Source organism: Ursus americanus, chromosome 1 (assembly GCF_024610735.1).
Source record: "Ursus americanus isolate L20-20 chromosome 1, mUrsAme1.1.p, whole genome shotgun sequence".
NCBI lineage: Eukaryota > Metazoa > Chordata > Mammalia > Carnivora > Ursidae > Ursus > Ursus americanus.
In genome coordinates, this window is record NC_142127.1 from 32,056,746 (window position 1) to 32,081,365 (window position 24,620).

The following is a 24,620-nucleotide window of genomic DNA, read 5'->3' on the forward strand; positions in this document are numbered from 1 at the left end:
ATTTTCCATATAAAATATATTGTATTACTGAAAATAGCCCAGAATACACAGCACACTTTTGATTAATATTTCTGGGGACATATGGACTGGGGTAGAGCCCACAGGAAAAAAAGTATCAGCAGTTACAGGACTGGCTTTTTGGTTAGTATATTATGTATTTTCTTTCCTTTACTTAAAACTTGAGCCATGTGTACAACGTAATTTGTGAGTATTTTATTTATTTTTATTATTATATTTATTAATATTTTATTAAGTCTAACCTTATAGAAGTAAAAACATAGATAAGTTATTAAGTTATTTTTAAAAGCAATTTTTCAATGTTTTCATGTTTGAGTAATTAGTTAATGTAGTGAATGTTTATATTTTGTTCATGTCCTTTTATTGAGTATATTATAATTAATTACCAAGCTATCAAAACACTTGCATGGTTTAAAAAAATAAAACAATGGTTCAAAATATGTTTCACTTCAAAGTATCAACTTGCTCTAGTAAGTTATTTTAACCACAGCCAAAACAAACACATTCTAAAAGCAGGGCAATTTAAATACAGAGTTGGTGGTATTTCAGGTTATCATTACAAATTCTCCTAGTTTACTTACTGGTAAATATGCTCTCAAAGACAGAGCTTTTGAAGAGTAAATAAAACATTGGATTTAATACTACATTCGGCCAAGTCATTTTGAGGATCCTAACTTCTTTGGAGTGCAAATAGCGAGGCTTCAAAGAGAATGAGAAAGCCGAGCACACAGGCCAGGGACATCAGATATTGCCAGAGTCCACAGCCAACAGGAGACATGCTGGGACTGCAGTCTTTCTTACCTGCTTCTGTGGTTACTAAAGAAAAAGAGACAGGTTTATCTTCCAGACACCTATCACGGAGCAGAATCACTCTCCAAAACACTCAGAGAGGAGCTACTTCTCCCTGGTATACCGATCCCTATAGCAGCTAGGTCAGAAGCAGAGGCATTTCCATGAGCCTGCTGGAGAAGACAGTGTGACAGTCTGTAACTTCATTGTTTTTGCTGAAGGTTTACAGAAAATCAGAAAACTAACCCCATTCTGTATTCCCTGGAGCCAATATTTTTCTAAAGTGATTCTGAAGATAATTCCTAATGAATCTAATAAATATCTTGATACAGATGAAATGGCAAATGGGACCTGAATTTTGCTTACTACAAATAAAAAGTCTATCATAAACATTACTAGATTTAGATACAATAAACGTGTGCCAAACTGAACTGATACCTGTAATCTTCGTATATCTGGTCTACCATATATATTTTAAAGAACATTATCCTAGATGAACAGTGATCTGGATTACCAAATAAAATAAATTGAGTAAAGATTTTTCTAACTCTAAATATGCAAGTATTATGCCATAGTGTAGACCAGTTACCTAGATAACGTTTTTTTGTTTTCATTTTCCTTGCATGATATATACTGGGTCCACCTTTGGCTTGTTCAGATCTCAAAGTCACTCCTCAAGACATTGATTCTGACTATCCTATCTAAAGCAGTATCGCCTTGTTGTATTTTTTTACCCTGCTTTATTTTTCTTTATGACATGTACATCATACTGCCATTATAATATATATTAGTTTATTGCCATATTCTCCAGCAGAATGTGAGGCTCTTCAAAGAAGAGGGTTTTTTTTACTAAATTCACTGTCATATCACCATTGATGGAAGAATGGATAAATAAAATGTGATACATACATACATATTATTATATTATATTATATTATATAGGTAATTCGGCCATAAAAAAAGAAGGAAATCCTGACATTTGTGACAACATGGATGAACCTTTAGGGCATTGTGCTAAGTGAACTAAGTCAGACAGAGAAAGATAGAGTATGATCTCACTAGTGTGTGGAATCTAAAATATTGGACTCATAGAAATAGAATGCAGACTAGTGGTTACCAGCGGTATGTGTGGGCCAGGGAAGGGGGTGGGGAGAAGTAATAGGTGAAGGTGGTTAAAGGTGGTTAAACAGAATTCCAGTTATTGGATGAATTTAAGTTCTAAGGATGTACAGCATGGTAACTCTAGTTAACAATATCGTGTTGTATATTTGAATATTGCTAAGAGAATAAATCCTAAAAGTCCTCACCACAAAACAAAACAAAACAAAAGATAACTATGTGAGATGATGGATGTGTTAACTAACCTTATTGGGGCAATCATTTTGCAATATGACACATACATATCAACACAACATATATCAAATCATCACTCTGAACCCCTTAAACTTACACAGTTTTGTATGTTGACTGTTCCTCAATAAAGTTAGGGGGTTAAAAAAAAACTTGTTGAAAAAAATAATTAAGTGGAAACACTATGTGCAGAGAAAATGGCTGAGATTTTCCAAAACTGATGAAAAACATTAACCCACAAATTCATAAAGTGCTATAAATCCCAAGCAGGATAAATGGGGGGGAAAAAAGCCATTCCTTGTCACATCACAGTAAAACTGCTGAAAAAAAAAAAACCTTTGAAGTAGTCAGAGGAAAAAAGTCATACTACTTCCCAAGGAACAATACAACTGAGAGCCGCCTTCTCCACAGAAAAGTTGGAAGACAGTGAAGTCTATCTTAATATGCTGAAAGACAGTAACTGCCTATCTACAACATTACACTTAGTGAAATCCCCTTCAAAAATCAGGATGAAATAAATACTTTTCCAGCAAACAAAAGCTTTGAGAAATTCATCACCAGCATACCTGAATTAAAAAGAAACACTGAAGGAAATTCTTCAGGCAGAAAGAAAATGATCCCAGAAGCCAAGAAATGAAGAGATGAATGAAGAACATCAGGAAAAGTAAAATGTGAAATAAATATAAAAACAAATGAATTTTGGGGCGCCTGGGTGTCTCAGTTGTTAAGCGTCTGCCTTTGGCTCAGGGCGTGATCCCAGCGTCCTGGGATCGAGCCCCGCATCGGGCTCCATGCTCCTCTGGGAGCCTGCTTCTTCCTCTCCCACTCCCCCTGCTTGTGTTCCTCTCTTGCTGGCTGTCTCTCTCTCTGTCAAATAAATAAATAAAATCTTTAAAAAAAAAAACAAACGAATTTTGACTTGGCAAAACAATGATCATAGTGCTTTTTGCAAGGTTTTACATATTATGTAAAATACCTGCACGTAACAATAATTGAAAAGACAAGAGGAAGTGAAACCACATTAAAGTCTTCAAATTTACAAACATAATCAGATAAGTGGTAAAAGTAAATGGACAGCCCAGTGTCACCAGACACTAGTGGGAGGTACTAATGTAAAAAACAGAGACCAAAATAATAAACAAATAAACAAACAGAACTGTCTGTAAAGAAACAGACAAGGCAGGGAAGAGAAAAAAAAAAAAACTAAATGCACTCAGAAAGTAAAAGGTTAACTCATATACATAGAAAAATAAGAAAAGACACTATATCCATGAAACAAGAAAAGAAAGCAAAAAAAGAATGTTCAGTAAACTAAATATAAAGCGTTTTTTGAAAATTAAAATGATAATAGCACAAACTAAAATTTCAGTGAAAGGATTTGAGGATAAAATTAGGTAAATCTCTCAAAAAGTAGAATATAAGGAAAAACATGAAATACAGGAGAGGAAAGATCAATTCAGGCATTTCAACATCAGAATAATAAGAAGAAATAATTGGAAGAGAAAAAAGAATAGATAAAACAGAAGGGATGAAATTTTTTTTTAATTTAAAGAAAATTTCCCCAAATTGAAAGGCAAGAGTTTCCAGATTAGAAGTAGTAACCAAAGGAATGAAAGAAAAGTTATTATAAGGAACATCATTTAAAAATTTCAGATCACCAAGGACAAAGAAAAGATTCAATAATTTCCAGGGAGAATTAAAAAATAAAAAGTCCAGATTCAAGGATCAAGGATCAGCATGGCATCAGATTTCTCTATAGTGACACTAGAAGCCCACAAATCAGGGGCAGTAATGTCAAATACTCTGCAGAAAAACAACTTTCATCTTAGACAACTCTACCCGACTGAACAAGAAATCACATGTGAGGACAAAACAAAATCATGACCTACATGTGAGTTCCCAAAACTTTACTTCCCATACCCCCTTTTTGACTAACTACTAAATAATGTTCTAAACCAAATTATGGGAGAAAACCAAGAAAGACATGGGGTTCAGGAAACAGGGCATCCATTATAGAAGCCAAGTAAAGAGAACCTTTCCTAGGGTGGTGAAGAGGAGTCGCAGGGTGGCAATTATGCATTGGGCCTTGTAAGCAACCAGTCCAAATCCAAACAGAAGGGAGGGCCCCCAGAAGGATGTGCTTCCAGCTCTCCCCCTCCCTGAACAAAAGGACCTAGACTGATTACCTAATATTTTCATAGGGACTGGGTGTATTGCAGGGGAGACTTAAACTTCTGGCAGACAGCTGAAAACGAGTTAGTGATCATTTTTGCTGAAGTACAGAGAAACCTAAGGAAAGATAAAAGAAGGAAAGAAGGAGTGAGACAGAGAAAACCAATTATTAACTCTGGGAAACCCTAAACTTGTAAAAGATAGGAAATGTAACTATACCTTGGCATACATCACATCTGTGAGTAATATTTATATAGTTCCACCAATTTATATAATTACACCAACAGTGTAATTAGTGAATATTGACGCAATCAAAAATGATAAAGCAACACTAAGAGAAGATTAAGAGGGGGCATGTATCCTGAGGTTGCAGGATGTGGTTTCTTATTAAGAGCACTAAGTTTTTATCTTCCATAGTAAGAAGTCAGTAAATAAGAGCCAAAGCTGAAAAAAAATCAAGAAATGATGTTGCAAGCAAGTTATTAGAAAAATGGCAGTAAACAGCAGAAGAAACAGCTTAAAGTTGAAAGTGGTTGCCTCCAGAGACCAAGAATCAAAGAGGAAAGGAGTGGAGCCGGAGATTGCTGTTTTTTATTATGAGCTTTGTAAAAGATTTGACTTTCTCAATAATGTACATGTAGAACTTTGATAAAATAATATTAAATTTTAAAAGAGGGAAGGTGACATAAAGCTTTGTGAGCCACAAAATAAAACTAGAGTGAGTCACTGGTATGACACTAAACGCAAAATGCTCAGATTTTAAAGCTAAAACCTTGCTTTTCTATTCATTCTTGCTTTCTCATTCTTCTCAGGAGATTGATTAATTCACAGTAAAAAAAAAAACCCTCTGTGAACTACTAATTAGTAGCAATTAATGTCCCTTTTCCTTACGTCCAGTTGCAAATCACTGTTGCCTAAGAACTAGGGACTGCCAAGCTCATTCTAAAGAGGTGTACAGCTCATAATGTACCTTGTAAAAGCCAAGGTGAAAATCTACACTTCTTGTTCTAGTCCCCTTGTGTGGCTAAACAAAAGGCATAAATAGCAATGTGACTCTCGGCAGAACTGAATGTGTACCAGGTGCAAGGACAGATCGCACTTCATGTTAGTGAATACTCCAAGGATTTCACTGCTAAACGACTTCACTCTGCTGAGAAGAATTACTGCCACCAGAGGACCTTTATTAGCAGAAGCAACTATGAGTGAATGAAAATGCAACAAAAAGCAACACAGGCATTTCCAAAAAAGCACTAGAAAATCAACGCCTCTTTGGATTTATCCAAAGAACAGCCCCTCCTCCCACTTTCAGATCCAGCAGCAGTGGTGTGCGGCTTTATCACGCCAGTTTTCCAGCTAGATGCTAACAAAGAAGTGTCCCCTTTGTTGCTTTCTTCTGCCTAAAAACATTTTTAAGCTAATATTAATATCAGGTTAGCATGGCATTGCAGCCATGATTCTCATCTACGATTTGGGGAAAATTAAAGTATAACAATGGAGTTCTACTGGGCATTCTCTACCTTCCCTCGTTTCTTACTTGTGTAAATACTGCTTCTTGCCTGATGACCATAAGTGGTGTATTTTACACAGGGATTACTTTGTCCCACTGGTCAAGTGAGCCCACCAAATACTGAATGCTCCAACTCCAGTTCCTGCGTTCAGCCATATTTAGTTCACCTACTCCCAACTTCCAAGAAGAGACTATTTGTCCCATTTTGAAACACATCTCCCACAGAGGGAATAAAAATTTCTATAGAACAAGCAGTTAGGCATCATGTGTTATGGAAAGAAACCAGTGTAATCTGGGTTTTAAGAAATTCTGGCTGTGGAATGTCTCTGAAAATGATTATGCAGTCACAGGATCCCGTTAGCCATTTCTGAAAACTTGATTTCCATTGTGCTGGCTACTTTGGCATGCTTTCTAATTCTCAGATGGTTTCCATTCATTCAACTCAAAAACATAAGTGCTAATTGCCTTGCTCTGGACTCTCTTAGTAGGTGTAAACTTTCCATCTGAGGCATAAGGGTCTAGTCCCATGATTCTTGTTAATGTGAATAAATACAGCTCTACAGTAAACTGTTGGCCAGGGTAAAATAACTCTCCAAACATATGGACTCAAGATGATCATTCACACACAAGCAACAAAGAACTGAATCCAAGAACCTTAATGTTTAGTTTTCCTCCTACCTCAGTCTGGTTTTCTACCTCATTTATCTGCAAATAGGTGAAAAGAAGTCATTCCTTGATATCTAATAAAACTGTGTTGCACCTTTCCTGTATAGAGAGATATTGTCAAAGTGAGGATTTTTTCACCCATCACCACCTGTTACAAGGGGACATTTACTAGGCATGATACACAGGGACAGACAGGACCTATATACAAAAACAACTGTCCATGCCAAGTAGAGTTCCCTAAGTGACAAGTGAATGACACAAATGAAATAATGCCATAGGAATTGGGGAAAGAGGGGTACATTGGGCAGGGCAAGCATCAGGAAGAAGTGACAATGAACTGAGCTTTTAAGAAAGTTTGAGAATGAACTAAATGGAGAGGCAGCGTAGTATAATTTTTAAGAATATGAACTCTGGAACATACTGCCTCACTTTAAATCCCAGCTGTGCCACTTAGTTAGCTGTGTGGCCTTAAACAGGTGCTTAATATTGCTGAGCATTAATTTCTGTACTTGTAAAAGTAGAATTAAATAGTATCTGCCTTATCAAGAGATGTTGAGATTAAATTTAGTTAAAACACATAAAGGACTTTAGAACAATGCCTGAAATAAAGTCCATAGATGCAGTTACTGTTGTTATTATTATTATACTTATTATATTATTTATTATTATTATTATTATTATTATTGTTATTAGTATTATTATATGGGAGAAGAGTGGAAAAGAGATTCCTGGCAAGGAAAATACTCCAACAACTTTTAAAAATTAATAAATTATTTAATCATATTTAATCACTTGGTTATGCTGATAAGAAAAGCTCGTGCTAGCACCAGCATCAGCAACTTTTTCCATTTGTCCCTGATAAAAATGAACCAGCAATTTGAAAAGATAAGTATTTAAGTGGTGAGATTTCACTTCATTTATGAATTGCCCACTGTGAGTTTTCATTATTTGCCCAAAATGTAATGAGTGGAAGCATATGTCATTAATCTAAAAAAGAGACTTCACATATTTGTTTCATGACTTCAGCTCATTCAGACATGAAGACCCAGGTGCACTGCATGCAGGTATTAGCACAACACCAAAAAACAAGAAAACGAGATGCTAAACAGTCTACGTGATTTCGAACTCATTCCTCCAGTCACTATGAATGCAAATGTCTCATTTACATAAAGCCCACTCATACTGATGCTAATCGGAAGCAAAGGAGAAGCTATCACCTCCTAGCCAGCATCAGATACAGGAAATCAGAACTCAAATTATTCCCACTGGAAATGGTAATAGGATCTTTCAAATTGTTATGTTGATCAGCTTTAATATTTGGATATTAATTCAAGAAATACCTGTTGAGTAAAGAGCATTTATTGAGTGCTTACTAGGACTCAGACATTGTCCTAAACGTTTTTATGCATTTTTCATATAATTTTTTACAATAATCCTAATTAAAAGGTTCCATTATTATCCCCTCTCTTACTGATAAAGAGTTGATGTTTAAAAAGAATGAGGGACTTGCCTAGTATCCCAAAGTGTGTCTATCTGATTTTAAAGCCCATGCCACCCGCTTAATATTAATTAATTTGTTTAACTCCAACGGCACCCATCTCCATGTACTCATTTCCACTCCCATTCCTAGAAACAAAGCATCCAAAGAGTGGCTCCTTTTCTTCCAAAGCAGAAAGGAGAAATACGGAAGGAATAAGAATGGTAATAGCAACAATACCATTGAATTGTCCACCTGAGTACAAAGGAGAAAACCCAATACTTACAATGTCATTACATGCCATTCTGTTTTAATCAGGCAAGGGTAGCAATAATCTAAATCTAACTAAGGAACTACATTGCCACACACCCCAGGTAGAAGATGGGCTGCTTACGTGGTTGTTTTTAGCAGCTACCGAGGACAATTTAAAAGGTTTAATGCAAGGAAATAAGATTAGTACATTTATAGCCAGATGCATCTGATAATTTCTCATGGTACCAGAGTCCTTAAAATGTTTTATTTCAGGCAATCTGTAGGAGTAAGACATAGGAGCCAAGTGAATCAGCACAAAAACTTGCTGTTGATTCTTTGATTTTGAGAGCAATATTTGTTTTCATTTTGAGAAGACTGTTTTGGGATCTTGCACCAGCTTATATGCCATTCTGTCGGCAGATGCTTCTCCCATGGATTCCCCCACACAACAAAGGGTCTCAGCTCCACCAACGACTCCCACGCCCTACCTCCCTGGGTTTTCATACCCACACTGCTATGCAGGTTCCCACAGAGGGATCCTTTTAATATTGCATCTCTCAATTCCAAGCACCACCCACACTACAAGATTCAGGGGAAACTCACTTTACAAACAAGTTGGGGGTAATTATAATCAAGTCCAACATAAGGCAGCAACTTTAAAACCTTTAAATACGGTTATTTCCAGAGTTCGTGGGAAAAGTTTAAAAAAAAAAAACATAAAACAAAGTTAAGCTCTTTCAAATGAATCCCACGGATGCATATCCACATTACTGTCTTCTATACACATGCTTTTATAAGAAATGCACTGCCTCACCACAGAAGTCTCTTTTCTTGTGGGATCAAGCCATAAGACACCAGCAGCAATGGAGTCCCAAACCTAGGTTTAGCCACCAATAACCACCATGGTGGATGGTGGGGTGGGGTGAAGAAGTTTTAATACTCTAGGTTAGTCTCCACACACCCTAGGCCCAGGTAACCCTCTCACTCTTCCTGGTTCTTCAGCAGAGAAGCATTGTATCAACACACACAGAGAAATTTTCGGCAAATGTTACCAGAGAATTTTCCAGAAAATCACAACCTCAATCCATATTAAGGAAAATAAAGATTTCCTTAAATACAATATATGTTGACTTTCTTCTCAGAGTGTGTGGTTTCCCATGGACTCATTCTCATGCCCAGAGGCCAAGTCCAGGAAAAGCAGAGTCTTTCCACACCACTAAGGCAATTGCCCCTATTTACCCTCTTCTGACCATACCACAACCTAGCTAACACTTCAAAGAGATCCCTTTTCTTTCCCTTGAGCTTGATCAAATTCTTGGACATGACATCGGTCATACTCATCACTGTAAACAGAAGGATCAAATGAGGACTCACCATTGCCTGGTTTATGGCAACTGTTCTGTAGTCAAGAGCAATGTTCTATCACTTCCATTTAAAGGGGGGGGAAGTTATTTAATACAAACAGAAATTAAATAAAATTTCCTTATATACTTTCATTCTAAAATTGCAGCGTTTAAAGAAAAAGCCCATGCATTGGTTCTGTGAGTTTTGTAAAATATTAAGTGCTGGTCTGTTCTGTTGTTCCAAGTAACACCTACTTAGTGCAATAATTGTGTGCATTTATTAGACCAGGCTGTCATACTTACGTGCTATCCATGGTAGGTATTTCATAAGTTGCTCTGTATTAGAGTAGCCTAAGTCTTAAGAATGCCATAAATATTTTTTTTCTTTATAGTTCAGAGTCCCTCGTCCATTCCCACTCTTCTCCTTTTCTGACTTCCTTTATTCCCTCCTCCCATTGCTTCCTTCTTTCAGCTACTATGTTTTCGCCCCAGAATATTTGAGAACTAAGGTTTGGAAGCAAATCTGAAACATCTAAAATACAAGAAACTAAAATTGTATATTGTGCCTTTCCCAGGTCCTTAAAAGTCAATGAATATAAAGCAATATACAAAGCATAGAGCTTGCTATTGCTTTTAAAGCTCTAACATTTTTAGAAACTCATGGAAAGCCTGGCAGAGAAATTAAAAAGTAGTTTCATTATTCAGTGGTTCTTAACAGAATTATAGAGGGAGTAATTTGGAAGATATAGATTTGACACCACCATCCCAGTCATAAACTGACAGGACAGAAATTATTTACCTAAACCAAGAGTCAGGAAACTAAGGACAGTGGACCAAAAACCCAAGACACTGCCTATTTGTGTTAATAAGATCTTATTGGTTAATACGTTGCCACACCCACGCGTTTACATATTGCTCATGGCTGTTTTTGTGCTGCAATGGCCAAGTTGAATAATTGTGACAGAGACTCTGGTCCATAAGGCCTGAAATATTTACTATCTAGCTTTTACACCAAAAAGAATACTCAAAAAACTTATGTCTCATACATTAATTAATATGAACAGAAACAAGATCTCTGAAAGTATATTCATCATCACATTTGTATCTTACATTGTCCATGTATTTGGAAGTCGCCACTGCTGCTGTGATTGTTATAACATGCTGCATCTATGTCCTATAGTGCTTACCGGTAGTTAAAAGGAATAATGCTCAGTCTTTTTCACAAGCAGAACATGTAGAAATTGGCACTTGGCTTAGTCACTGCCAAACCTACCAGCAAACCCTTCTGCAAACTTCTTGGAAATTTCTCTTACTGTTTTTTTTTTTTAAAGATTTTATTTATTTATTTGACAGAGAGACAGCCAGTGAGAGAGGGAACACAGCAGGGGGAGTGGGAGAGGAAGAAGCAGGCTCCCAGCGGAGGAGCCTGATGTGGGACTCGATCCCGGAACGCTGGGATCATGCCCTGAGCCAAAGGCAGACGCTTAACGACTGCGCTGCTCAGGTGCCCCTCTTACTGCTGTTGCTGATTGCTATAAGCCATGATGTTCCAATGATTGGTCTGAAGGCATTAATGCTGTAGTTGAGTACAGAACCAAATTTCACTAGTTCAAATTCTGATTCTACAATTAATAGCTGTGCTTTGGTTTCCTTGCCTATAAAAATGGGATAATAACAGTATTTACCTCGCAGGTAAAGACACCTAGGATAATGTTGGACAATATGTGCTTACTTAGCACTCCGTGAATATTAGCCATAATTTTATTATTTGAAGGTATGCTTCACTCATCGTGAAACATGTGTTGTGTACTTTACCTTATAATTCTAAAATTGATTGTGTGTTCCACATAATAGTTTCACGGTAAACATGGTTATGTCCTAGAATTAACCCAGTAGTCAACCAGTAAGGATATGTACAGAATCCACCCCATGCAGAGCAAGACATTAAAAACTGCAGGGATACGAAGTAAGCATGAGAGCTCTTTCCCTTGGCAGTGGCAGCAGACGGTGCAGATGTGGCCAAGTTTAAGGTTCAAGACCCTCACGGCAAGGAAGAGGAGCTGCTTAAATAGCTGGAAGACCTGAGGGTGGAGCTGTCCCAGCTGCATGTCACCAAAGTGTCAGGTGGTTCGGCTTCCAAACTCTCCAAGATCCCAACCGTTTGCAAATCCATCGCTCGTGTTCTCACCATCATCAGCCAGACTCAGAAAGAAAACCTCAGGAAATTCTACAAGGGTAAGAAGGACAAGCCCCAGGACCTGCAGCCAAGAAGACACAGGCCCTGTGCCACCAGATGAATAAGCAGGAGAACCTGAAGACCAAGAAGCAGCAGTGGAAGGAGCAGCTATACTCACTGCAGAAGTACGCCAAGGCCTGAGCACCAGCATCAGTAAAACACAAACAAACTGAGGAAGAAGAAAAGTAAGCATAAGATAGAATCCAGTCCCTAGCAGAACTACTAGCACTGGTACCTGGAGGAATGGTTCTATCTGCCCATAGCACAAGCAAACCAGAAACAAAAAAAACCAACAACAACAACAAAAACCAGTGATTATCCTCTGACATTCTTCCAGGCAAAAGGGAATGGGGAAGTCAGAACACCTTAATATAGAATGAGGCATGGAAATCCCATTGTAATTAGTCTGTGCCACTCCCTTTACCATTTGTAAAAATTCAAAGGGAAGACAGAGGTCAATGAAGCCTGCAGTGGTCATGTAAGGAAGGCTCCATGGATATGGAGAAATATGAGTTTATTCATATAAACAGAGAAGGAGAGGTCTTGTAAAGCAAAGGATCACAAACGCAGTCTGCTCATAACATGGGCAGTGAACCAGTGGTTATGGGGTGCAGCTGTTCACAGGGGCCACAGGTGAGATGTGGACTTGGCCTCAAATCTAATGGCACAAATAATACAAGAACGTGAATAAAGGATATAGAGGTACTGTGTGGGCTTTTTATGGAAATTGCCAGCCTCTCAAGTTTTCAAATGGAGGCACTGGTTTGATGGTGGGGGCAGGAAAGGATGGTGGGGCAGATCACCTTAACGTTGAGTGGGGCAATGAAATGGAATGTTAGAATCTCAACAATTTGTCAGATGGTTTGGAAGAGGATCACATAGAGTCAATGAAGAAACTAACAAGCCATGATTGATGTGTAAAGTAGGAAGAATGTAATATGAAGATAGGAAAGACTTTCAGAGTGATAAATGAGAAGGTTAGGAACAGACTAGTCACTGCAAGTGAAGCGGGTAGGGGAATTAAAGATCACCCAAGGGCTGTCCCAGAGGACTTTAGGAAGAATGATGCCCCTGGCCACCATCGAAGAATGGCAAGGAGGACAGGCTCTACATATTATTTCCAGTTCTCTGCAAAACTACAATAGTATAACAGAGAACAAGGACTTTACACACACTGCATGTAAACATCTACTGGATTCCTTTTGTGTGAGCTTCAAAAGAATGGTCATGGCTCCAGTATTTCTTATGGCATCCATAATTCATTATCTTGAAAATATTTCCTATAAAATTAAAACTACAATCTGTATGTGGGAAGATGACTCAGAGCCAAGCTGTCCCTTTGGCAGCAATCTGGGGAGAACCACCTACTGTTGCAGAGTCAGCTTTTCTCAAAATGTGTATTTGGTTAAAAATTTTTTTAATAAAAAATAAAAACCTAGTGCCCTGAAAACATTTCTCAGCTACACCCACCTTCCAAAATTTCTTGTGTGAACAACCCACTACTCAATAGTCCTGATACTCATAAGTCTCTAGAACAGAAGGGAAGGACTCAGACACCCAATAGGGTGATTATGATATGAAGGAAAGGAGGGACCACGTGTCTGAAATTCACCCAACTTATGGTAGATCTGATTCTTTCCATTTAAGTAATCGCTTTTAAGAAAATACTGTCTTCCAGATTCCTCCCCTTCCTCTGCTCCTCCCCAAGGGGGCATCTAGCTATATGTAGGGGTTAAAAGATGTTTAAGTGGCAGAAAGAGAGCTCAGATCTATGCACTCAGGTTCTTCTGCTGACCTCAGGACTCCATAACAGTGTGGCCAAAAGAGATGGAGAGACGTTGGCCCCTTCTTCAACCAAGAACATTATACTTTCTGCCTTATGTTCTCCAGTGCACCAAGGTGAATGACACCCAACAAACAGGGCAGAGTAATGGCAGCCTCTGTGTTACACAAGTGGCAGTGCCGACTGGCTCAGCAATGCCCAGCAGAGGGCACCAGAGTGCCCAGGGAAGTGAGTCTGGGCCAGGAAAATAGAGGATCAAATAAGTGCTGACATTCATTCATGAGGTCATTTGACCCAAACTTCCTGAGTAGCTGGGGAAAATACTGGGTTGGGTTTTCAAAGAGCTTGAAGCTCTGCAATGTCCAACGGGTGTAAAAGCCAGTATACAGTTATTCAGACTGCATTATCCTGACTGTAGGCAAGGTCTCATTCTATTGCCATGGTCAGCAACTTTAAGAGAAGAGCTTGCTCCCAACCTCTGCTTCACTAGCACCACTGACCCAGCCCCATCTTCTGCCTTCTTAAGGCTGCTCCTTACCTCAGCTGTTTTCTACCCCAGCTCCTATGGTCTAGGACTCAGGACATGTTTTTGAGGGAGAAGGGCCTAGTTGCCTTACACTCCATACAGATTTTTAAAAATTCATTTTAAATTTCAAAGGTTTACCCAGATTATAATAATTATGGCTAATATTTGTTGAGCTCTTACATTGGGCTCAAAACACTTACATATGTAATACACAGAGCAACATTTGGAAGTAGATAGTATTCCCCTTACCTTTCCATGGTTGGGGCCTGAGGCACAAGAGAGGTTAATTATCTTGTTCTAGGTCACAGCCAGTAAAGTGGCAGAATGGGAACACAAACCGAGGCATTCTGATTCCAGAGCTGTTTTCATAATCAGACATAGATACATACATACATACATACATACATGATAGATACATGCAGACAGACAGATGGTGGATGGATGGATGGATGAATAGACACACACTGTTATGATACCTGGAAAATTAAAAGAAAGCAAAAATGTAAGACTTTTAGAACTTTATATGTGGAAGGCACTCCAGAGACCATCTAGTATAGTGATTTTCAAACTGAACTAAATCTTCTCCAGGGAGCAGTTTCAGGGAGTGTCGTGGGGGTCAGGTGAGCAAGGGAGTGGGCAAGGCAGCAGGGCTCAGAGGCCCTCTATCCCTGCTATTACCTGGACAACTCTGCATTTGTCTGTTTTATGTACTAGAAATCTGTTTAAGATTTTTTATAGAAAAAATTATGTTGCTAAAAATAACTTGAGAATCATTGTTATGTATCCCAATGCTCTCATCAAAAATGAGAAAACTGAGGCCCAGTTTCATTTGAATCATACAGCAAGTTATAACAAAGTTAAACCAAGCACTAACTCTCCAAACTCATCTGTGGGAAATATGGAACACCCAAAGGTGACTTTCAACTTTCCCATCAGGAGCTACTGTTGAAGAAACTCCTTTTTTTTTCTTATTTTTTTAGGGTTGGATGGGGGAGGGTAAAGCTTGCCATGTTAGAACAAATGAACAGTCCTTCAATATTAAGGTAAATGCGACCTGGAAAAAAAATTACAAGGAAATCTTATTCTGTTACCTGCCACCTGCCCTTGAATAAGAGTTTTCCTGTGGTCTATGTGAGTCTTTTACTCAAATAAGGGAATCCTCCACTAGCGCTCTGTCTGATGCTGTGATCACACCAGGATTGCCACCCAGAGAAGGAAGACTTCTTTGGCAATCCTCATTCCAGATCAGCTGTGTCTTCTTGGGTATCAAAGAAGGATTACTTTTCTAGCAGAGAGTTCCTAGTAAGTCTAAGTCTAAATATCCTGCTGCGAGGAGCACATGAAGGCAAAGCCTTCTGTTGGCTACATGGATAATTCAAATGGAAAATGTACTGTGGTGAAACCAACTTACAGGCTCAGAAACCTGAGGTTGCTGCCCCAGTCCCACTAAGAGAAACTCTATCTCACAGGAACAGACTCAAATGGTTAATCAAACACAAAGAACCCCAAATACACAGCACACATACACACAGCACACACAACATGATGCCCATATGTGAACTCATGATGAGAAATTCTGCTCTCAAGACTGAATTGTTCACATTTACCAAATTTTGTTTTTCTTCCCGGTAAGCAAATTATGCACATAGCAGTTGATCCATATATATAATAATCAGATTATAAGTAAAATATCAAGTCATTGACTTACAGTGAGAAACACAATGCTCAAGGAGACTGAATGATCATACAGTCAGCACATTCATTCCCTATAAACAAATGGCTTCTTCGGGATACCAAGTTATTGGCTGGGAAGTTATGGAATTAGAATTGAAGGACACAGGTATCTTAAGAAATGACTCTCAATATAGGAAGGTTAAGGCCTGTTCATCTAGTACTGGATAAACCTCTCAAGGAAAACAATGCTCATGTGCACCAGTCAGGAGCCCTCTTCCTTTGATGAGGCTGGATGGGCCCTGCTCACACCTGCCCCTAATCTTCTGTGATTTCATGGCTAGCCAGGCGTCTCTTATCCACTCAGACTCTTCCCCGCTCACATCACAGCTGTTTTACCACCCTAGAGTTGCTCTCTTTCTTCACATAGCCAAAGTACCACAAGGTACTGATTGTAAACTGTAAGTTTTCAAAAGGAGTCTTATTTCCCTCATGCTTTTTGTTATTTATTGTGGAGGAAGGAAGGAGGAGGAGATTGCAGCCTACCAGTAGCCACAATCCCAGTTATGTAAAATGAATCATTTAACTAATTCTGTAAATTTAGAATTCCATATAGAGAGAATTTTTGTGCCTGACAAAGTAAGATAAAGCACCTTTTATGAGTCATTAATATGTGTCCATATAGACTACTACTGCTTCATTATAAATCAATTCCATTTTCCAGCTCTGCACTATTTTGAAAGTATATTTTTACATCCTTATCAAACTAATAAGATTAAAGGATTTATTTTATTGATATATTAAACACTCAATAAATGCTGTAATAGATTCACCAATATTCTATGAGCTAACAAAACAAATAGATCACTTTTTAATAGTTTCATGTTGCATGTCCCTTCCATTAAAATTCAGTCATCCATTCCGTGTCTCAAACTTACTGTTCCATCCTAAGTACAGCATGTGTTCAAATAGATGTATCTTACGTCACATCTTCTATTTTAACAAATTTCTACTAGCATATGTGGGCTGCACCTACTCTGAATGGAAAGACTTTCCACCTAGAATATGCACCTTTCTTTTTCTGTAATAGGCAGAAATATAATCAAAATGTCAAAAAGGCAATAGAGAGTCCAGCAGATGGACAAAGAAACACAAAAAAAATCCCTCCTGGATGCAATAGGGTCAAGGCCAGTGAAATTCTATCTGAAATTGCCAGCTCTGGGATTTCTCCAAAATGAAAAGCCTACATAGACCATGCATTCCAGGGATTATGAACTCATTTTGGCTTATGCTCTTTAAAAAGGTCTACAGCTGCATTCAAAATACATCCAGCTCATCTGCAGGCCTGGGGACTGACATGAAGCCAAGGAGCCCCAGCTGGGACATACATGCAAGAATCAATTTAAGCTCTTCTGGCAGGAGTTGGGGTGGTTTGCTATAATGAATGTTAAGGAGGGGTACCAGACCATGGAGAATTGGGTGTTTATCTTTCTTAAGTATTAAAGAAATGATAAATTGGTGGATAAAAGTATGGAGGAGACTCAGAAAAACTATTGTTCATGCTGGGTAGATGCTATGTCAGTTTGACAATTAAGACTTAATAAAAATAAATCAGAGTTTGAGGATTGGGAAAGTCCTGACTGTGCTGTTGAGAGAAGGATCACCTGAAGTTTCGTGGGGACTTTACAAGAGAAAAGAAAGGATATTCAGATGTAGACACCTCAACATCAGTGAAGCAACAAAGCTCCCAAATTTCTCAGAACTCTACGTTTTTCTTGTAACTGCTGCCAAGGGAGCTAATAATTATTTTGGAGGACTATGATTCAAAGTAAAAAATGATAAAGGAGAGGAATATTCGAAGCCTGTAATCAATTGTTAAGTACCAAGTGAAATGATCTATAAATATGATCATAATTCAAGATGTGCCTACTCAGGTTATGAGAATTCACATTTATTAAGGCGTTTCATATAATACCTCTTCCTTTGGCTTCTGCAGCATTTCTTCTCATTACCATGGACCAATCTGGATTTCCTTCACCTCCTGAGCCTAATGCAATCATCTTTGCACAGATAGTTAACTAATACTCCAGTAAATTCTCCTCTCAGGAAACTTTGGGTTTGCTAATTTATAGCATCAGAAATTGTCCCAGGCATTATGCCATTTATGATGTCAACTTATCGAGTGAGTGTGACATCGTGTGCACTGTTTTCACTGCTTCCCTTTGTCATTACATTGGATTTATTGTTGCTATGTGTTTGCTTGATTCACAGCAAAGTTTAAATTACACTATTATCTTGTAATAGTAGTGGTAATGTATAACTTTTGGAGCACTGATAATGTGTGAGGCACCAGGCACATTATTATGCATTTTGCACACATTAATTTATTAATCCTCACACATCCTGAGAGGTAGGTACTATTATTATCCCCATTTTTCTGATGAGGAATCTGAAGCACAATTAATTTATTTTAGATTTTAGAGTTAGTAAGTGGTAGAACCAGGATGTTTTGTTTTTGAGTACACTCAAAAGTACACTCTGAAGTGTACTATGATAAGGGCCAAAAAATTGCTTCACAGGAGTTATCTTCTAATTAATGAAGAAAAAACACCTCATCGGGGTCTATTATGACAACTTATTTTAACAACTATTAAAATAATTGTGCCCAATTTAATGGGATATTGTGTTGTTTTAATCTAAGCCAATGTTAATTTGAGGGCCAAAAAAATACATGACCTAACAAAACATGTACAGGATTTGAATGTTGAAAAGTATGAAATGATGATTTTAAAAAATCAAAGAAAATCTAAAAAAAGAGATGTACCATATTCATACATTAGAAAACTCAACAGAAGAAACATATCAATTCTCCCCAAACTGATCTATAGATTTAGGAGAATTTCTGTCAAAATCTCAGTAAGGTTTTTTTTATAGACATAGACCATTTATTTGAAAATCATATGGAAAGACAAAAAAGTAGAATAGCTAAAAACAACTTTGAAAAAGGTGAGTAAATGAAGGGAGTCACTCTAGGCTAGGCTTACTACTAGCTGCAATAATCCAGACAGTTGGTACCAGTGGAGGGAAAGACACATAGATGAAATGAAAAAGAAAAGAGAACCAGACTGACTCATGTAAATATGCCTAAATGATTTTTGACAAAGGTGCAAAAGCAATTCAATGGAGAAAGGATAGCCTTTTCAACAAATAGTACTAGAGTAAATGGACATCACAGGCAGGAAAAAAAAAATAAAAAAAAGAAGGAAGGAAGGAAGGAAGGAAGGAAGGAAGGAAGGAAGGAAGGAAGGAAGAAAAGAGAGAGGAACTCCACCTAAACCTCATACCTTATACAAAAAGAACATAAAATGGATCACGAACATAAATGTAAAATGTAAAACTATGAAACTTTGAGGGAAAAAAATGAGAAAATCCTGAAGACCTCAAACTAGGCAAAGAGTTCTCAGACTTGACGCCACCAGAAATTCAGTCCATAAAAGAAAAAATTGTGAGATGGGACTTTATCAAAATTTAAAATTTTTTCCTATGCAAAAACTATAATGAGGATAAAAATGCAAACTACAGACTAAAGAAAATATTTGCATACTACATATCAGATAAAGGACTAGTATCTAGAATACAGAAGGAACACTCAAAATTCAGCAGGAAAAAAATCTAATTAGAAAATAGTTAAAAGATATCTACAGGCATTTCACTGAAAAGGATATACAGATGGTAAATTAGCATATGAAAATATGTTAACATCATTACCAAATATGTAAATTCAATGCAATTTAAAACCAAAATAAGATATCAATACACAACTATCAGAAAAGTTAAAAAAAAATAGCGATAACACCAAATGCTAGCAAGGATGCAGACAAACTGGATCGCTCTTGCATTGCTAGTGAGAATGTAAAATAATACAGCCACTCTAGAGAAATGTTTGGCAGTTTCCTACAAAATTAAAAACTACCCATGTATTTATCATATAACCCAACAATTGTACTACAGAAATGAAAACCTAAGTTTACACAACAACCTGTACATGAACGTTCATAACAGCTTTATTCATAATACACAAAAACAGAAAATAATCCAAATGTCCTTCAATGAGTTAATGATTAAACTAACTGTGAACTGTGATATACCCATATCATGGAATAGTACATAGCAATAAAAAGGAACAAATGATTGATACGTGGAAAATTTGGAAGAGACCTTAAGAGAATTATGCTGATGGGGGGGAAGCCAAATCTAAAAGGTTACATACTGTATTATTCCATTTATATAACATTCTTGAAATAACAAAATTATAGAAATGAAAAAGAGATTTGCAATTGCAAGAGGTTAGGCATAGTAGGGGAAGGTGTGGATGTGGAGCTGAGGAAGAACAAGAGGGAGCCTCCTGATGATGGAACAGTTTTGTGTCTGGATTGCGGAGGTTGTTACACAAATCTGCATGTGATAAAACTGAATACAACTACACACACACACACACACACACACAACATGAGCACATGTGTCTGGATTGTACCAATGTCAAGTTCTTGGGCTTGGTATATTTTAGCTGTGCAAAATGTTACTGTTAGGGAAAACTGCGTGAAGGATATCCAAGACTTCCATGTACATTTTTTTTGGCAACTTCCTATGAATCTATAATCATCTCAGAACAAGGAGCTAAAACAAAATATGACATTTTCCCCATTTAAATTATTGATAATTTCATTTTTGAATCATGATGATTTATCCCCTTAAGGATCTTTTTCAGGAATAACTTACTCTTGCAAAACAGGGTATGACTGTTCAGATAAAAGGCTGTCCTTTTCCTTTGAGCAGAATGTTCTCTAAAGGGGTTTGGGATAAGATACAAAGCACATTATGTGCCGGGTTCCCCTCCCTGAAGCACCCTTATCAACCCCCAGCATTTTGATACCAGGAAAACCAAGTTCTATTAAGATCAAGAACAACATTAAGGAGAAAGTAAGTCACCAAAAGACAACACTCAGACTAAGAAATTTAAATATGCATATGGTTTTCATTAAGAGTCCAAAACAAATCTTACTAACCTTATAGCAAATTCAAAAGTCATTTTATAACAAATTAAAAATTCTCCAGCTGCAAAAATTCACCTGTAGGCTACGCACTTTATTGCTGTATCTTTCTCGATGTCTAAATATAGAGATACATACATAGTATATAGGTAGATATCTAGATATCTAGATCCAGTCTAGATATGTACTTATTTGGCACAATCCAACATAATTTTTAGAAAGATTATCCAACTCCCACCCCCAGAAAGTGGTGAGGGCTTGAGATGGGAGGACCCCTCAAGAGTTTATGAGGAAAGGGTTGAAAACAACTCCTGTACGCATTCTACTTTTAACAAACATTACCTAAAAAACCTGGGAGCAAATGAGTTAGAAACATACAGATCACATTTGGCTTTCAAGTTCACATGGCTATAAAAATTAACAGCAATTTGGCAAAACTCAGAACACTTTCTCAATGGCTTGGTGTATGGGTAAACATCAGAACGTGTCTGGATTTTCAACCAAACCTTTATATGGTGTGTAATTATAGTTTCTTGATGGTTTCAAAGATCATAATAATTTGAAAATAAGACACTGAAATCAGAGGCCATCTAGCTCTTCCATAAAATGAGAAAGATGTCTGCTAAAATAATGTGTAAAAACAGCTTGTTCCAGGAGCTAGTTAAGGAGACAGACGACAGTTGTATCATTTGAGCTTATGCACCTTTCACTCCAGTGCACGACTCAACGCAATCTACGCTGGTTTGCGCTGTCCAGCATTCATTCTGCTTCTTTGTCATCAGATCCAAAGCTCTCCACCATATGGTGTCATTTTTGAAATGTTAATCTGTGTGGAGCTTCTGATGCCAGTCAGGTTCCCAGCTGGTCTCTCTATTGGCTATTTCACAGACATTAGCCCTGTTTTGAATTAAACTAAATTAGGGAATAAAATGAGATATTGTCATGAAAGTCAGGCAATATTTTTTGACATCTGCACCATCCCTGAGAGCTTTAGTGAGTGGTTATTTTAAAATTTAAGCTGAGAAGGAAAGAGCATATAAACAAGTTAAGGCCAGATAACACGCTGGTGTAGCACCTTAGGAGACTGACAACAACAACAACAGTAATAATAATGTTACCTGACAAAAGACCTCTATCCACATTTCATCTCCATTTGGGCCAGAAACTAAGAAGGAAGATAGCTTTGACTAAGACACTGACAGACCCAAATCTCCTGTTTTGCTTCGCTAAGGAAATAGCTATTGAGATGTATGTGGATCAGAAATGCACCAGTTTTTTTTTTTTTTTCCTGTCATTCTCCTGCCCTATTTGAAAGCAGAGAGATGAATAAAAGGAATTAACCCTGCCTTACATAATAATTTAACATACTAAGTCCACTGGAAGAAATGAACCTTGCTAATAATCACATGAGGGATGGGTGAGACTGAAGTTTCTCATTCTCGTATGACTTTAGACTGTCCTTTCCTGAAAATCAGTATTTGTCTATGGCAGGTGTGTGTGTGTGTGTGTGTGTGTGTGTGTGTGTGTGTGTGTATGCATGTGTGCCAGTGTGTGTTCATGCACACATACATATAAACAATTACTTGCTGAAAAATTAGAAACAAAATTCATTTTTTTCTCAAAAACACTCTAGTAGCAGAGCCTAATTCCATCCTGAATCCCCAGACCTGGGAAAGGCTGTGCCGGGAAGAAAAACATGGGTCCAGCCTATTCACAGGGTGGGTCAGGGTGGTTTTCTATAGGGCAAGGGGAGATTTGCCCAGAGAGAGAGCAGCTCTCACAGAGTGGGGAAGACCTGAGGTCAGGTGCACACAGGCAGAACTTTGGATGTGCCCCTGAGAGGACTATTTGTGAAGCCTTAAACTTTTGGAGGATTTCCCTTAGAGTGTTTCCTTTGGACATCATTAAATGCTTTCCATGTAAATTCCCTTTAACAGGACCCCAACACTTCAGTGACATCTAGTTCACCCATTCAACTGGGTGCTGTAGTGGCACAATGAGAGGTAATAGCAGGAGATGAGTCTCACATTTACCCATCCTCTCTTTCTCCCTCCTCATCCTACCCAAACCCTTGTCTCATCAAGGAGGCCCACTGTCCTGAGTTCTAGGGCCCAAGCTGAAGAGGAGTGATCATAGGATTCATTAGGGACCCAATGCTTGCAACCCCACAAAACTCATACGTTGAAGCCCTAATCCCCAATGTAATGGTGTAGGACGTGGGGCATTTGGGAGGTGATTAGATCAGGTCATGAAAGTGGGGACTTCGTGTTGGGATTAGTGCCCTTAAAAGACAAGGAATACACCTCTCTGTCTCCATATTCTTCCACACATGTGCACCTAGGAAGACCTATGTGAGCCCACAGTGAAACGGAAGCTATAAGGTAGAGGGCTCTCCCCAAGAACTGAATCTGTCAGCATCTTGGTCTCAGGCTTCCCAGCCTCCAGAATGATGAGAAATACATGTCTCTTATTTAAACCACTCAATCTCTGGTGTTTTGTTATAGCAGCTCCAGCTAACTAAGACAGACTGCAACTCAGAAGAGAAGCAGTGGTGAAACAGAGTACTGGGATCCGATTTAATATAACTTCCTTCTTTTCCAAATACAGAGGGATGGTGATTCTGAGAGCTGTGCAAAACTGGGTTGGACTAGAGGACATTTACTGAGTATTTTCCGGGTGCCGGTTGTCCTAATCACTTCATTGGCATTATATTCAAATAACGGTGCTGAGAGGTGAGGTAATCATTTACCTCCTGCTGCAGATGAATGAAGAGAGACTTGGTTGATTCACTTGCCCATGATAAGAGAGATGTAAAGTAGTAAATTCTAGATTTGAAAACAAGTAGATTTGACTCTGACTCTGAAGTCTGTGCACTTGGCCACCATACCAGTCCATTAATTACAACAAAGTTCTTTTGGACTTTTATCCTCCACATTTTTTCTGGCCCCTTCCTCTACAAAGATCTGCCATCCCAGCAAACAGACTTAAGAGCTGGCCGGGGCAGAGCAATTATCATTAATTAGTATCATCCTTTCAAGGGTTTATTTTTCTCAGGTGGCATGGTAAGCAGTATTGTTTTTTCAAAACCCATTTTGGTGCCTCTCCCTATGAAAGGATGATATTTACCCACGCTACTGTGATCAGGCAGGGTCCTGGGACTTGCTTTGGTCAAAGAAATGTGAGTAGAAGTGGCATATGTCTCTTTCAGGAGGAAGTTGTAAAAGTCAGCACCTGTTTTGCCATGGACTGTTTGTCCTTGGTCTGAGCAACTGAAATATTCAAATAGAAGCTACTCCATCGTCCTGGGTCCCAGAATGAAAATGGCAGTGAGCAGAACCTCAGCCAAGCCACTGTGGATATGGAGCATAATGAGCAAAAAGCAAACTTTGTACGTTGCTGAAACTTTCAAGTCCTTTGTTACTACAGCATAAACTAACCTATCCTGGCTGATCCTCATAGATAATTTGCATTTCTAAGAATGCCCCCTGCATCTGTGTAAGCCCCATTTCACTGTGCCTCTGCTTTTACAGCAGGGTTTCACCTGTCCTCCAGGGGACATCTGGCAATGTCTAGAGACAGTTTGGGTTGTCACATCTTGGGGGTGCTACTGACACCTAGTGGGTAGAGGCCAAGGACGCTGCTATACATCCTACGATGCACAAACAGTCCTTCACAACAAAGAATTATCCAGCCCAAATGTCAACAGTCCAAAGCAGAAATCCTGTTCCACACTAACAACCAAGATGATTCACTTTGTTGGTGTATCAATTAGGAGTGAT

General features: G+C 38.2%; 1 pseudogene; it reads left to right on the plus strand.

Annotated features, from left to right (window-relative positions):
* The window catches only part of LOC123783286 (large ribosomal subunit protein uL29 pseudogene), a 36,310-nt pseudogene extending 24,359 nt beyond the window's left edge, over positions 1–11,951 (plus strand).
* Positions 11,952–24,620: the final 12,669 nt, after the last annotated feature.